The 15,489-nt window shown below is 39.7% G+C and overlaps 1 protein-coding gene across 1 annotated transcript in view; it reads left to right on the top strand.

Moving 5' to 3' along the window:
• fbxw4 (F-box and WD repeat domain containing 4) overlaps positions 1-15,489 on the top strand; it is a 50,343-nt gene that overhangs the window by 6,249 nt on the left and 28,605 nt on the right. The gene's annotated exons all lie outside the window — the stretch shown is intronic.

Genomic DNA, 15,489 nt, shown 5'->3' with positions numbered 1-15,489 from the left:
TGTGTTTAAATTTATACTAGAGAAGAGAAACTGAAACTTCAGTATCAATCCCAACTGATCCCAGCATTGGCATCCATATATATATAGTTTAGATTGATCAGCACACCACTACTCATAACTATATATGTTTTTTTATGAGTAGATCGAAGAGCCACACACCGAAAGGCAAAGGGCCACATGCGGCTCGCGAGCCACAGGTTGGCCACCCCTGTTGTAGGGAGTCACTGATCACGTATTGGTCCAATACAGACTCAAAAAGTTAAATCAGATATAAGTGACAAAGTGCTGATCCATAGGAAAGATCTATGAAACTCTTCTGTGTTGAGGGTACACACTACAGGATAATCAGGCTGATTTTTGTCCCCATCTCTTCCTCACGATCAAAGCCATCAAAGGCCGATTGTCTGACGTTTGCATACGACTACATGTGGGATTTTCCTGTGGTTTGGGGTGTGTTAAGAGCGATTTTCTCCAGTCTGATCTGCTCAGAAGACCTCAGAAGAGATCATAGAAAATGAACATGTTTAATATTTGCGACTAAAAATCCCGTATTGTCTGGAGCGCTCAGAGAGGAGCTGAGCAGGTTCAGCGTGTAATGTCACATGTACCAGGGCAAAGCCAATTAAGACGCAAGCTGACTCAGCTGACTGACCGAAGAGGAAATAAGAAATCTGTCTGTGATACTTCAGTCAGACAACTCACGCTTGAATTGTTTATTTAGCAGCAAATATATTTTATGTTTGGCATCCAGGCTCTGGCCTCATCACTCCTCATAATAAGTTTACACTGCAACATTGTGGAGTGATGAGCAAAACATACTGAACACAATCCCCCTGATCTATGTTGGGGTGGTGGTGGTGGGCAAAAGAACATGCAGCATTACAAACGCAGGGCAGCCAAGGCATTGACAGGCAGAGAGAGATGGGAGATTCCCGGTTTAAATAGACCCAAGCTGCCCAATCGAGAGGCAGAGTACGTGATAGCAAGATGGTTATGACGTGTGAGATACGTGGTATGTGCATAGCAGTGCAGCTCGAGTTGTCTGCCTGAACTGGCTCTCAGGCCCCATTTGTGGCAATTTTACTCACCTCCAAATGGCTGTAATGCGTACAGCCCACATTCCTGACGTCACCATGACTTTTTCCATAATAGTTTTTCTTTTTTGTGTTTTTTTTTTTCGGCAAGTAAGAGGCCTCCTGTTTGTCCCCCTGTTTATTTACACCAAAGTAACATTTTACAACCAGAGATTTTGACTATTGAGTTAAAAGAACATGATGCTCTGCCAAAGAATTGGTTAGTGTGTGATGTGCTCTATAGTTTTTAATCATCTGTTCATCTAAAGAACTAAAATGTCATAAAGGAAGATATAACCACAGCAGCTGAGTGAATGATTTCACGCTTGTTTTGTCAACAACTCTGATGGCAGCTTTCAGTACAAAACTGGAGATTTCCTCACCACACATTTAAAAATTTATAATCCCATAAAACAACCGTACAGTCACTTAAAAAAAAATATTTGAAGCAAAAACATCATTTTTAGTCTCATCCTCATTTTAAGGAACAGAAACTGGAGGGTATCAGTTTTTGCACCATCATCTCTAATTTTCATGTATCCTCTTATGGTCACAGTATCTTCATTTCTGCATCAGGTCTTCATCAGTATTCATACCCCGTTGTAGATCTTCAAGATATTCAGAGTTTTTCCTTCCTTAAGTTTACTTCTAACCTAATTTTAATCTTTAAAATCTAATCCCTCTGCTCTCACAGGTCTGATCCTCGGCTCTGTAAATAATTGTGAACTGATAAAACGTCCCCATATTGGCTTGAAACTGTGCATAAGTAAATGAGAAATCCAGTTTATCAACGTAGTACATGCATGGTGGCCTTGTTTGCCTGATCCAGGCCTGGGAGCGTCTCTCAGATCTGAGGGGAACAGACAGATTATCCACATCATTAATTCTCCAATTTGCTGGCTGAAATAGCAGACCATGCTTCAGCACGCCGCCCCCTCATAATGGAAACCTGCTCCCTACCTCTCACTGACCAGCGGCCTGGTTAATTAAAACTCCTCTGAGAACCAGGTGTCAACTCACTGATAAACCTATTAAACCCATTTCTGACCGACACACCAAAAACACTCCTGGAACTTATGAGAAAGACAATAGACTTTCCTCACCTTAACTTTTCAAGCAGAAGTCATCTACCTTTAAGTGGATGGGCAAAAACAAAGTATCATAAGCTGTTTTACCAAGGATGAAAGATCTACCACTGACATGCATTAAATAAAAACAGTAAGAGTGGACTAAAACCCTCCTAAGAGAATGTAGTAGTAATATTTGTTTTTATTTCTACACTGCTCAAAAAAATAAAGGGAACACTAAAATAACACATCCTAGATCTGAATGAATGAAATATTCTTATTAAATACTTTGTTCTTTACAAAGTTGAATGTGCTGACAACAAAGTCACACAAAAATTATCAACAAATGTAATGTCCCCAAAACAATTCAAAATGAGGCTCAGTAGTGTGTGTGGCCTCCACGTGCCTGTATGACCTCCCTACAACACCTGGGCATGCTCCTGATGAGGTGGAGGATGGTCTCCTGAGGGATCTCCTCCCAGACCTGGACTAAAGCACCCACCAACTCCCTGACAGTCTGTGGTGCAGCGTGGTGTTGGTGGATGAAGCCAGACATGATGTCAAAGATGTGTTCAGTTGGATTCAGGTCTGGGGAACGGACGGGCCAGTCCATAGCATCAATACCTTCATCTTACAGGAACTGCTGACACACTCCAGTCACATGAACTCTAGCATTGTCTTGCATTAGGAGAAACCCAGGGCCAACAGCACCAGCATATGGTCTCACAAGGGGTCTGAGGATCTCATCTTGGTACCTAATGGCAGTCAGGATACCTCTGGAGAGCACCTCTGTGCGCCCCCCAAAGAAATGCCACCCCACACCATTGCTAACCCACTGTCAGAGCGGTCATGCCGGAGGATGTTGCAGGCAGCAGAACGTTCTCCACGGCATCTCCAGACTCTGTCACGTCTGTCACATGTGCTCAGTGTGAACCTGCTTTCATCTGTGAAGAGCTCAGGGCACCAGTGGAGAATTTGCCAATCTTGGTGTTCTGCACGGTGCTGGACTGTAAGCACAACCTCCACCTGTGGACGTCAGCCCTCATACCACCCTCATGGAGTCTGTTTCTGACCCTTTGAGCAGACACATGCACATTTGTGTCCTGCTGGAGGTCATTTTGCAGGGCTCTGACAGTGCTCCTCCTGTTCCTCTTTGCACAAAGGAAGAGGTAGTGGTCCTGCTGCTGGCTCGTTGCCCTCCTACGGCCTCCTCTACGTCTCCTGATGTACTGGCCTGTCTCCTGGTAGCGCCTCCATGCTCTGGACACTACGCTGACAGAAACAGCAAACCTTCTTACCACAGCTAGCATTGATGTGCCATCCTGGATGAGCTGAACTACCTGGGCCACTTGTGTGGGTTGTAGACTCCGTCTCATGCTACCACTAGAGTGAAAGCACCGCCAGAGTTCAAAAGTGACCAAAACATCATCCAGAAAGCTCAGGAACTGAGAAGTGGTCTGTGGTCACCACCTGCAGAACCACTCCTTTATTGGGGGTGTCTTGCTAATTGCCTATAACTTCCACCTGTTTACTGCATTTGCACTACAACATGTAAAACTGATTGTCAATCAGTGTTACTTTCTAAGTGAACAGTTTGATTTCACAGAGTGTGATTGACTTGGAGTTACACTGTTGTTTAAGTGTTTCCTTTATTTTTTTGAGCAGTGTATAACTGATCATTACTTTGACTGTAACCAATCTATGAGGATTAATTCTACACAAATCAAGTTCAAAGCTCCCTCTCTCCTCCCACTCTGCCCCCTGAACACTCAGGGCTCACACTGCAACTGTGGAAAACTTCCATGTCTGTGGCAGCACCGGAGGGCACTGGTACTTCTGGGAATGACACAAAGCACTGACGCTCTCTACCCTGCAGTGCTTTGCTGTGTCTTCGTCTTTGCTATCAGCCCTCTGATACCATGATCTCAGTACCATCGAACCCTGTTCTGTTTCTCAGCATCGCTCCAAAACAGCAGCATGGCCGCTTGTGTCATCACCATGACGATTTCTCTGTCTTCTTTTAATGTTTATCCAACAACTGGTGACAAAGACAGTATTGTCAACAAATTCAAGGGTAACTAATTTGTGTTGAGCTGATAATCTCACCATCCCACGTCTGTTTCCATCCCTACTGAGGATTATTGTGGCTGCAGTTAAATGCCAAGGTCAGTTCAGGGCTGCTACATCTGTCCACATTCGCTCCCTCGGTGGAAAATGTATTGATCCCTCCTGTGGCCTCGCACCTTTGTCTTTTGGTTCTTTGCTTTTAGATTGCTTCTCCCGCTGTATTCCTTTTCCAGTGTATTCACTCTCAGAGCTCATTTTGGAAAGGGTCATGAAAATAAAATGAGGCACTACAGGAGGTTGCAGGAGTGATACAGAGTCACATCATTGTTCTTCTGTCTGATTTCTCCCTGCGTGGACACTTATTTAGTGTCTGCTGTACCACAAAGTTAAGAAACTTTACTCATGCTTGAAATAATCAGGTCAGTTCTTTTTTTAAATTAAATATTCAGATTTGAAATGTCAGATTGATAGATTGATAAATAAATTTCTGTCTTATTTTCTTTGACAAATTAAATTTGAACCTTACAAGGTGAAATAAGAGAGGGCATTGTGCTTTTCCTATATTTCAACATGGATACAAAGTAACAATGCTGGATGTTTCTTCTAAGCATGCAGAATTTCAAAAATGTAAACATAAGATTTCACAGATTTCATATTTCTAAAAAGATACCCTGAGATCTACATGACATCTTCATGAGATCTTCACAAGCTCTTGATGAGACTAGCTAAAATGATGAGGTCTTTACACAAACTGGTTCATGACACCTTGGAGGGGTTGGACTTCAAGACCTTCCAGGGCAGCTGCAGTGCAAAACTTGTGATCTTAAAGTGATACTCCGGGATGGAACAAGTTGGTTCCTATCACAAGGTTTAGGGTAGAAATTACCCCTACAGCAGTGTTTTTGTGCAGCAGAAGCCCAGAGCACTCGCACTAAACACCCCCTCCCTGCTCGTCAGACGGTTTCCTCTGCACTCAGACGGGGCCATTTTTTACTTGACCAAAAACACAAATAAACGGACTCCCACCGAAAAAAATCTGATATCAGTCTGCATTCACGCTTTATTTAGAGAATTTTCAGCTCGTTACTTTCACACAAAAACACCGCTAAATAAGGCTCTAGTTCTCATCGTGTCGTAAAACGGCGCTACCTCCGCTGCAGAGCCACAGCTGGTTACGAGGCGCTCGCTGCTTAGTGTATTAGTCCGCGCGTGCAGGATGCCAGATATAAACAAACGCAGGTAGTCTGCCAGGAGGAAGAGACACGATGAGAACTAGAGCCTTATTTAGCTGTGTTTTTGTGTGAAAATAACACGCTGAAAATTCTCTATATAAAGCGTGAATGCAGACCGATATCAGATTTTTTCGGTGGGAGTCCGTTTATTTGTGTTTTTGGTCAAGTAAAATATGGCCCCGTTTGAGCGCAGAGGAAACCGTCTGACGAGCAGGGAGGGGGTGTTTGGTGCGAGCGCTCTGGGCTTCTGCTGCACAAAATCACTGCTGTATGGGTAATTTCTACCCTAAACCTTGTGATAGGACCCAACTTGTTCCATCCCAGAGTATCACTTTAATATCTTTTAAACTACTGAGTTTTATATAAAAAAAAATCACCCTGTACAGTGTGTGCTGTTGAAGAAAGAAGCTATTCACGCTGTAACAAGGACCAGAGCTTGTCTCTTGTTTTTTTGCTGCAGCTGAACCAAAACTAGCCATTCTAAGTGACAGCATCATTTATAAATCGTTGTGTGGGTTGATCATTTGTTAGTTCATCAATTGATTTTGGAGTATGAAGGCCCCTGATTTTTTCCCTTTCCTCCTTCTTGTTTCTTCCCCGTCTCCCATCTTCCTCTGCACGGTTGTAAACCTGGCGTGTGCAGGTCCAGGCAGTGGGGCAGGTGGTTAGCCGGTTGTTGACTGAGGTGTGTTTCCTGCAGACCCTGTTCTCATGTTAACAAGACTCAACAGGCTGGAGTGTGGGCCGGGCAGCTCTAAATGTGCTGCAGCAGGTCAGCTCTCACACTCAGTCACGGCTGATAGGGTTTCTTGGACAAGGCAGTGCTTGTTCAGTCCAGAGTTATCTGTTGCTGATGTGAGGAAGGCTCTGAATTAAGCTTTCCATCATTCGCCTGAGTTTCTGATTGTCAGTCCTAATCTGTGATGTTTAAACTGCTTCTCTTTTTTTCAATCTTCAATGATATCCAAAGACTCAAAATGAACTTTTGCATTGTAACTTTTCATTTTTAGCTTTTTTTGCTTGGTCAGGACGCTGCACGGGATGAATTACTGGGACATTTCCTGTGGTGTAACTGGGAAACTGGGAAGGTGTGTTGTCATAGAAACAGCTCACTTGTTTGTGGCATTGCTGTAACTTTAGTGCGGAGTCTTGAAATGTTTTTTTAATTCAGGAAATACCTGCTGCTTTACCTTTACGGTCAGAGCAGTCAACTCAACCTGAGGCTCCTGTCTGTGTACGTCATTAGCACCCAGACTTAAGTCTCAATCATCTGTTACTCATGTGACACCAAACCAAACAGACCTTCATTTGGGCGGGACATCAGGTGGGCAAGAGACTGAATATAGACACACCTCCGACATTGCAAACGTTCAGATCAATCAATTTGATCAGTTATTGATTAAATGAATCACTGAACGCAAAGATAATCAGCAAAAAGTTTTTAGCCATGTAAAGAGGAAACCAAAAACAACAATCGATCTAGAAATACCAAAGTCTGTTTAAGTTGGACTGAGGTGAAGTGAATGACTGTCATATAGTCTCATGAATTAAAATTTGTCTCTTTGATGAAAATCATGGTGAAAGAGGAGAGGAAACATCCAATGTGTTAACAGCATCCCTGATAATGTGGAGACGTCTATGTGTCCATGAACAGCTTACATGTCTCTGAAGGTGCCATAATTTCATGATCCAAACGTTTTTAATTGTGACAAGTCAGGACTTCAGGTAAGCCAGTTTAGCACCTGGAGTCGATGTAATGCATGGTTTTAAGTTGTCTTGCTAAATTACATAAGAACTCCCCTAAAAAAGTTATTATCTGAACTGTTGAGCTACTAAAAGTCTCTATCAGATAAGAATGGGACAGCATTTCCTTTTCCAAACTCCAGAGAGTGGTTTCCTGGGCTTACGTTGTTAAAAGAAGAGGTAATGACACACGATGGTGAACCATACTTGCCCCTTGAGACCTCAGAATTAGGGAGATTTTCAAGAGTGGGGGGTGTCATAAACAAACAAAACAAGAACAATGCAATACTTGAATTTTACAGAGTTCATTTATTGGACAAAGAAAATAACAGTCCACAGTAACAAAGTAAAGTCACATAGCAAATTTAATAGCTGTCCACAGTACCCATGCAAAAGATGGTAAATAAAAAAAAATGTCTTAAATAAATAAATAAGTTAAACAAAAAAAATGGCATACATTGCATAGATTGGTGGTTAATCTATGCAATGTATGCTCAATAAAAAAAAACACAAACAAAAAAGGCATACATTGCATAGATTAACCACCAATCTATGCAATGTATGCTAGAAATAAATGTGCACGTAGCATATCCCGTCCCCTTCGCGCTGTCCCAGATAAACGGGAATTCTCTTTTCCACTCATTCTGGAATTTACACGAGTACTTTCTCTTCTTACGCATTTCTTCTTCTGCTTCTTCTTCTTCTGTTCTGTTTGCCGCACTTGACTTTGAGCCGAGGTGTAACCATTATTAATGTCCGGCCAGAAACGGCGTCCAGTCAGAAGAGAAGGATGGTGTAGCAATATCGTTGTCCGGGTGGAAATCGGGAGAAATTCGTGAGAATTGTGGGCCAGGGAGATTTTCAGGAGGGGAACTGAAATTCAGGACTCTCCCGGGAATATCGGGAGGGTTGGCAAACTTGTGGTGAACATGCCTCTAAACCAGCAGACACCAATGGTGTCAAATTCAAAAGAGCATTTATCCAACATAAAATAACATCTTTGACTTTCAGCATGAGATACAGTAATCTTTGTCTTTGCTCTTTTTTTTAGTTTAATAATGAATTTGAAAGATTTATAAAGTATTAGAATTAATATGTATCAGATATGTAGAGTCCAAACTTTTTAAAAAGATAAAAGATAACCTTTTTTCAAACAGAATAGAAATACTTTTTTTAACAGTAAAATAGAGGAAGGTACAAAATGTGGGGTGATTTGTGATCCAGAAACTGATGTATGAAAAAATATAATAGATTTAATGTGTTGTGAAAATCATGTTTCTCCACTGCAAAATGAACCCTGAGAATTTTTTTTTTAAAAGTCATAATTTTCTTTCTAAACTTAATATGAGCTAAATTCACTGGACAAGCCCAGAAAAATATTTTCTTTTGAGATATTCAAAGATAAAAATGATGCCTGAGTTTCTTGTAAAGAGAAAAAAAACGCCATTGTGGTCACGCAAATTAGATTTTAACTTTTAGTTTTTTTCTGTTAAGAAGTAATTCTGATTTCAAGAAACTAAAAAGGACTTTTTTTTTTTTTTTTTACCTTGGCAGATTTCCTTACTCTTTACAGAATTCAGATGGGTTTTTTCATAGAATATCTTGAAATAAGATTTTTTTTCTGGACTTTTCTGGCTCTTATTTGGACAGTTTTTTCACTAGAAAAAGATGGAAACACATTTTTAGAGATCATTTTTTCCGTGTAATAGAGTTGGGCACTTGAGCTTTGCTGTAAAAAGGAAATGTGCAGGAATTAGCCTGTGTACTTCTGCTCGTAGCTCTGTACCAGTTTCCTGCCAGACTAGGTGGGTATCCTGACAAGTATCTGGGGTGGGGTTTGGCATACGCTACACTGACCACTCGTGTATAGAAGGGGGGCTGGGCAGAAGCCAGTGAAGGGAGAAGCTACCCTGAAGAGAGGTGAGAACAGAGAGGGGGCTACAATTGTTTTGTCTAGAATTCCTCAACCACAACTACAAAGATGTTGCAGGGGCCAAAAGCGCTTTTGAAAATGTCCAAAAGGAGAAAATGATTGTTGGATAAACCGTCCCCAATTCGCCACTTCTCACCATCGCTGGGGGAGGACGACCTTTGACCTCCAGTATCAAAGTACAGGGCGACGCCAAAGCAGCCACCCAGCCAGCCAAAGCCAGCCCTCTCTGACTGCACCCCCCACCACCACCTCCACCACCCAACCTCACACACTCCAATTTCACCCCCACTGCTCTGCCCCACTCAACCGCAAGAAAAAGCCTGAAATTCATGTCTTTCTCTTTGGTCTCTCCCGAGCCGTCCCTGTGGCTCAGGAGTCAAGAATTCAATTAGTTAAAAAAAGAGAAGAAAAGATGGAGGCTGCAACAATGCAGCGATAAGGGGGCAGAATGTGCGTTCCCACACGCTAAATACAGGGCGCTTTCCCTGGGGCCCACAGAGCCAGAGGACCCACACCACAGGAGGCGAGAATAATCACAGCTCCCTCTGAACCCCCTCATTACACACACACACTCACACTCACACACACACCTTACATTCCTTGCACACAGATAGTGCATGTAGACACGTATTACAGGCAGACATTCTCTGAAGACACACCTCAGAGATGTCCGACACTTAGAGCACACACAAACATGCACAGAGACAAATCTCTAGCACACACACACACACACACACATACACACATACACACACACACACACACACACACACACACACACACACACACACACACACACACACACACACACACACACACACACACACACACACACACACACACACACACACAGCATAAAGACCTCTCATTACATGCCGGCCTCATACAGGTGTTCTCAGGTCCTTGGTTTACAAGGGAAGAGTGTTTTTGAGTGTTTGCATCACAGGACTCACTCTGCCTTCCATGACACAAACACAGATGTACAAACAACAGTCCACGTCTTTTTGTCTTCATCGAGTCCAGCCTGCCAAACAAAATGTTATAAAAATCATGCAAACTTGTTTGGTAGATTTTCAGTTTAATGAAAGGATTCACTGTAACATAGTGACCCAGATGATGTTCATTCATTCTTCTTACCGAGCCTTTCTTTTTTTTTTTAACAACTGTGGTCCATTCCCGGCCTACCCATCTCAGTAATCTGTCAAAAGAAACGTGCAGCATTTTGTATATTTATTATATTTTAGAAAAGTTTTCAAAACTAACTGGACACTCTGTCTTTATCCCGTCTGCACCGCAGACTCAGGATTCTGAATCAAATGTTCAAAAGACGAGGTCAAACTGCTGTTTGTCCTGAGCTGATGATTTTTACTCCACAGTATGATCCATGTTGTTAGTCAACAGGTAGAGAAGATAGAATCATATTTTCTGCTCATAAACTAAAACTTTGTGTTTTTACATTGTGACTTAATTCTTACTTTCTTAGATTGACAGCATTTTTTGTTTTGGGAATTACAACTTGTTTTTGAATTTAGAGCTTACTTTCTGTAATTTTTTTCTTTGTGAATAACTTTTTTTCCCATACATTTACAACTTTTTTCTGTACTTTTCATTTCTTTCCCCTAAATGTCTCATATATGTATTCTCATATATTCAAATTTTTTATTTTTATTTGTTTACTTCAAATTCGTAAAGTTTAATAGTTTTCTCTCTTTGTGTCCTGACTTAACCTCACATGTGGACATTACATTTCTGCATTTCAGACCCATGGTACTTCATTTTCTTAAACTTTGACCCATCAGCCACATTTAGGGACAATGCCCACATCATCTTTTAGTGAAATCACAACATTACACCCATTTTTGTGAAAAAACAAAACAAAACAAAGTATTTAAGCACAATAACACTACTAACAAACAACTCATAGAGAACTTATTACACAAATAATCAAACTTCCCGATCAATGACCAAGTTTAGTTATTATACTTATTAGGCCTTACTTATTCCAAATAGCAAGGTGAATTAAGAATTGCACACCAGACAAAAGCTCAGGTCTTAAGAGGTTAATTAAAATCAATTTATTGATATATGTCTGGAAATTGTTGCATAATCTAATAGATTTGTGCCTTTTTTTCCAATATCTGTTATTACAAATCTTTTGGGGTTTTTTTCCTCCAAAATTTTGTAGCTCAACTCTCTGATTTTTTTTTTTTTTTCTCATATAATATTTTATCTTACGGCCTCCTCTTATGTGATTTTTTTCTTAAACATACAGTTTTTGTTTCTTGTCGTATTTAATCACAAATATCAGTTTTGTGGTTGTAAACCTGAATTCAAAAAAACTCTTCATGAGTTGTGACTTTCTGTCCTTTTTGGACTTTATAATTATTTCATTCTGATAAAATTTATTGGTTTTTAAAAATATGCTTTTTTACTTTAAAGCTTTATTCTGAAACAGTGTTAGCACTTGTCTCTTGACTCTTCTGTTTAGACTTAAGTCATATCAATTTTCAATTTAATTAAACTTCTACTTTACTTTTTTTAAATTTTTTTATTTTACTGTCATCATTTTTTTCCCATAAACTCATGAATTTACAACACATCCTCTTTTAGTGTCACAGCTTTATTGTCACAAGTGTGTGACTTCTTTTCTCTGGTAGTGTAACATTTGTATCTCTCAAATTTAATGAATAAACTCATAAAGTTCCAAAAAAAAAAGAAAATGTAACAGCTTGATTCCCCAAATCACCAATCTTTTCTCTCTTTGATTTGACTCTAATCAGCTGTTGTACCTAAACAACAGCTCAGCAGTGAAATTGAATCAGTTATCACAAGGACTGAGAGGATTAATGGGTTAGGAATTGAAAAGCTAAAGCTTATTGAGCCATAAATAGAGCAGGACAGAGAAACATTAGCAGGGTTATATTTTCTTTTCTTTCTGCTTTAGTAAATTGAAACTCTTTATTTTTAAATGCTGGTTGGACAAGACGTGACATTAGAACATCTTTTTAAGAGGATGTGATGAAACTCTGTATCTGAACATCAGGATTCATTCAGTGTTTTTCTTTTCTGACAACCACCATGAGTCAGGTCTGCCTTTATTTATGAAGCATTCAGTGAAACGTATGCACTGAAAGCGTCAGTTTGTACATGTGCATTGGTCCAGGCAGCGTGGAGCCCTAACAGCATGTGAGTGTGTGATGTGTACTGTGGACGGTGTCACTCATACAGCACATTATCCTAATGAGCGTCACTCCCACCACATTTCCAGCAGGAGAAAGCTCTGTGATCACTGAAGCTCTGCCTCTAGTGGATCCCAATTTAAAACCTGTCAGTCGCGCTCCTCGCTGACCCCGACAACATAAACACTTGTCACAGAGGCCTCCTTTCACGGGCTCACACCAGAACTATGGACAAGTGAGTGAGGACTGTGACCTCCAAAAGGTTTGAGGGAAAAATTCTGATTCACTCAGAGTCTGTTTTTAATTTCAAATCTTTTTAAAGCGTCCATCAATGCAACTTCATACTTGTCTGAAGATGTGTGGCGCAGTGAAATGCTTCCTCCTGATAAAGCCCTTAGGTCCATTTTGAATATCCTTTCCTCGGAGTGTCCATCAATTAATCCATATAATGTTTCTATGCATAGGTAACAAGTAGCCAAGATGCGTCTTTATTTGCCAGATTCTACATGTTAAATTTTCTTATCATATCTTTCATACTCTGTTGTATTCTGTTTCAACTTTGGAAGTTAATTACCGTAAAAACTCAGGGTTTGACTTTTCTCATTTCATATAAAGTTGTGTTATTAGACATAACACAAGCTAGATTCACTGACAAGCCCTGAAAAATGTCTGATTTTAAGATGATACAAGAAAAATAAAAAATGACGCCTGAATTTTTTGTAATAAGAAACAAAAACCTGCATATGGTTCAAAAAATGTTCTCATTAAGTTTCATGAATTAAGACAGGGGTTTTTATTTCAAGAATGCAGGAACATACAGTTTACTTCCATTTTCTGATTTTTGTTTCTTATTACAAGAAATTCAGGCATCATTTTAGGCTTTTTATATTTTTTGGCAACACATTTTTTTGGACTTGTTAGGTGACTGTGGCTCACATCAGGTCTAGTAAGACAGTTTCAGTAGAAAAAAAGATGAAACCTGAGTTGGTTTTTTTTTTTTTTTGCAGCATATTTGTCTTTCTGGCTTTGAGCTGCCATTATAAACATTTTTCCCAATGGGTATAATGTATTTTATCAAGGGATGGGTACCGAATAAGGTACTTTTATAGGTACATAAAGGTACCGATTTATAAAATCAGAAAGTACCATATTCAGGTACCTCAATGCATCCTTGTGACTGTGAGGGAGTGGAAGAGTAGGCGATTTTCTATACTGGACATGAACACAGCATTACAAGGTTATATACTGAGGAATAAATATGTTAAATTAAAAAGAATTTACATTTTTTTTATTAATCAAATTGATATTTTTTACCACATAAACTCACAAAAGTACCGAAAATTGGTACCAGTGTTGAGTACCAATACCGATTGCCAGTTACCTGGAATCGGTACCATATCGTTTCAAATGTGAAAGGTACCCATTCCTAATCTTGTCTTATATTTTAGAATGGTAAATTTATAAAAGTGTTCAAAAAAGGACACATGCAGTTTAAGAATGGACAGACTCACATTCAGGTAAAGAAACTGAACAAAAGCCTCGTAAAGTGTTTCAGTTCAGTCAGCAGTTCAGCAAACTGACGCTCTGTTTGTCACACATGGTTTAACTCTGTTTCCCAGAAAGTGGGAATAAATTATTTTCCTCAGCTGTAACTTTTCAATTGAGCTATGACATTAGTCGGACTGCTGCGTGCATGTAATCGCACTGACTGTGATATGTTTGGAGGAGATTGATCACTTGATTGATTACTTTGTAAAGGATAAATCACACTGTCACAATCATTTCACGAGAAGAGGTAGAAGATTCTTTATTCCAGCTGTAGGGCGTAACAGTGTATTTTAGTAAGTCATCTTTTATTCAGTGAAACGTGAATCTGAGAGGTACGAACGTGTCCAGTTTCCAGCTGTTTGGTAGATATTGTGAGTTGGAAGTGTGTACTGTTAACACGAATGACTCTTTTTTAAAATCTAGATTCAGGGTAAAATAGTTTGATCACAGGTTAAAGTGGTACCAACATATTCATGTTTTTTTTTACTTTAATGCAGATGTGTCAAATGTAAAACACAGCCTCCTGGAGGGTCCAGTCTGGCCTGTGGGATGACTTCATGAGCAGTGTGAAAATGACAGAAATGAGCAGCTTCAGCAGAAAAGAGTTGAAGACACAACTGAATAGATTATTATGTGTATATATCAGCATTTAAAGCAGGGGGAGAACTTCACCTTCTTCCTTCATAGTTCCCTCTTCCATTTGGGTATCGCTTTATATTAAGATCCTGTAATAAGCATTAATAAGACCTTTGTAAGTACTTATAAGATGCTTATTCATATAATTATTTGTTTATAAGACTATATAACTGCTTAATAAGGGTTAGGCATGAGGCCCCACAGGTTAGATTTAGGCATGGGGCCCTGAATGGTTTGGTTTAGGCATGGGTTAGGGTTAGGGTTAGGGTTATGGTAATGTAGATTCAAAACTGGGTAAGATGGATGGATCATTCTTTTTGCATGTAAAATCTGTGGAGTTAGACTTTCATATTGCCTTTCACCATGTCTCAGAGCGCTGTGTCCTTTCTCTTATGTGTTTGCAGAAATCCACGATAAAGTGTAAACAACAAAAACATTATGATCCAGACCGCAGCTGTTACACGTCACTATGTTTTTTACATTTACTTTTTTAAGGAATACAGCCATGACATTTCTGTATCTATAAAATTATGTTAGATTTTTTTTTAATGATTTATTGCACAATTAAGTATTTAATTTATTTTGTTTGTCTGGAGACAATTCTATAAATTTTATTAAACCCGGGGATATGAGGGCTTAATTGATGTTTAGCTAAAGTATCATACACAAAATGACATTACAGCATGCGAAAATGTAAAGATATGCTCTGACTTGGTGTGGTGGCTCATAAAGGGTTAAACGTGAACTTATTCAGAATGCACTTAATTTTTTTGCACTGAAACAAAGGGGAACATTCAGATCTGTGATATTTTGGTCGTCATTTACTGATATGGTGCTGCACAAGGCCCCTGAACTATAATGAGTCTCACACACCAGACTTGAATGTGTTTGCTGGAAATATTCATCGTCATGTAGAGCGGTTGATGGTTAGGATGTCATCATTCAGATTTAAACAGAAGGATCTTTCACTTAAAAACTTCTGTCAGACCTGTGAACTTTGGGTTGAACTGA

Source organism: Halichoeres trimaculatus, unplaced genomic scaffold (assembly GCF_033239565.1).
Source record: "Halichoeres trimaculatus isolate MK-OKI-2021-1 unplaced genomic scaffold, fHalTri1.1 fHalTri1_scaffold_8, whole genome shotgun sequence".
In the NCBI taxonomy this organism is placed as follows: Eukaryota; Metazoa; Chordata; class Actinopteri; order Labriformes; family Labridae; genus Halichoeres; species Halichoeres trimaculatus.
The sequence above is the reverse complement of the archived record's forward strand: the minus strand, read 5'-3'. Positions and strand labels throughout refer to the sequence as shown.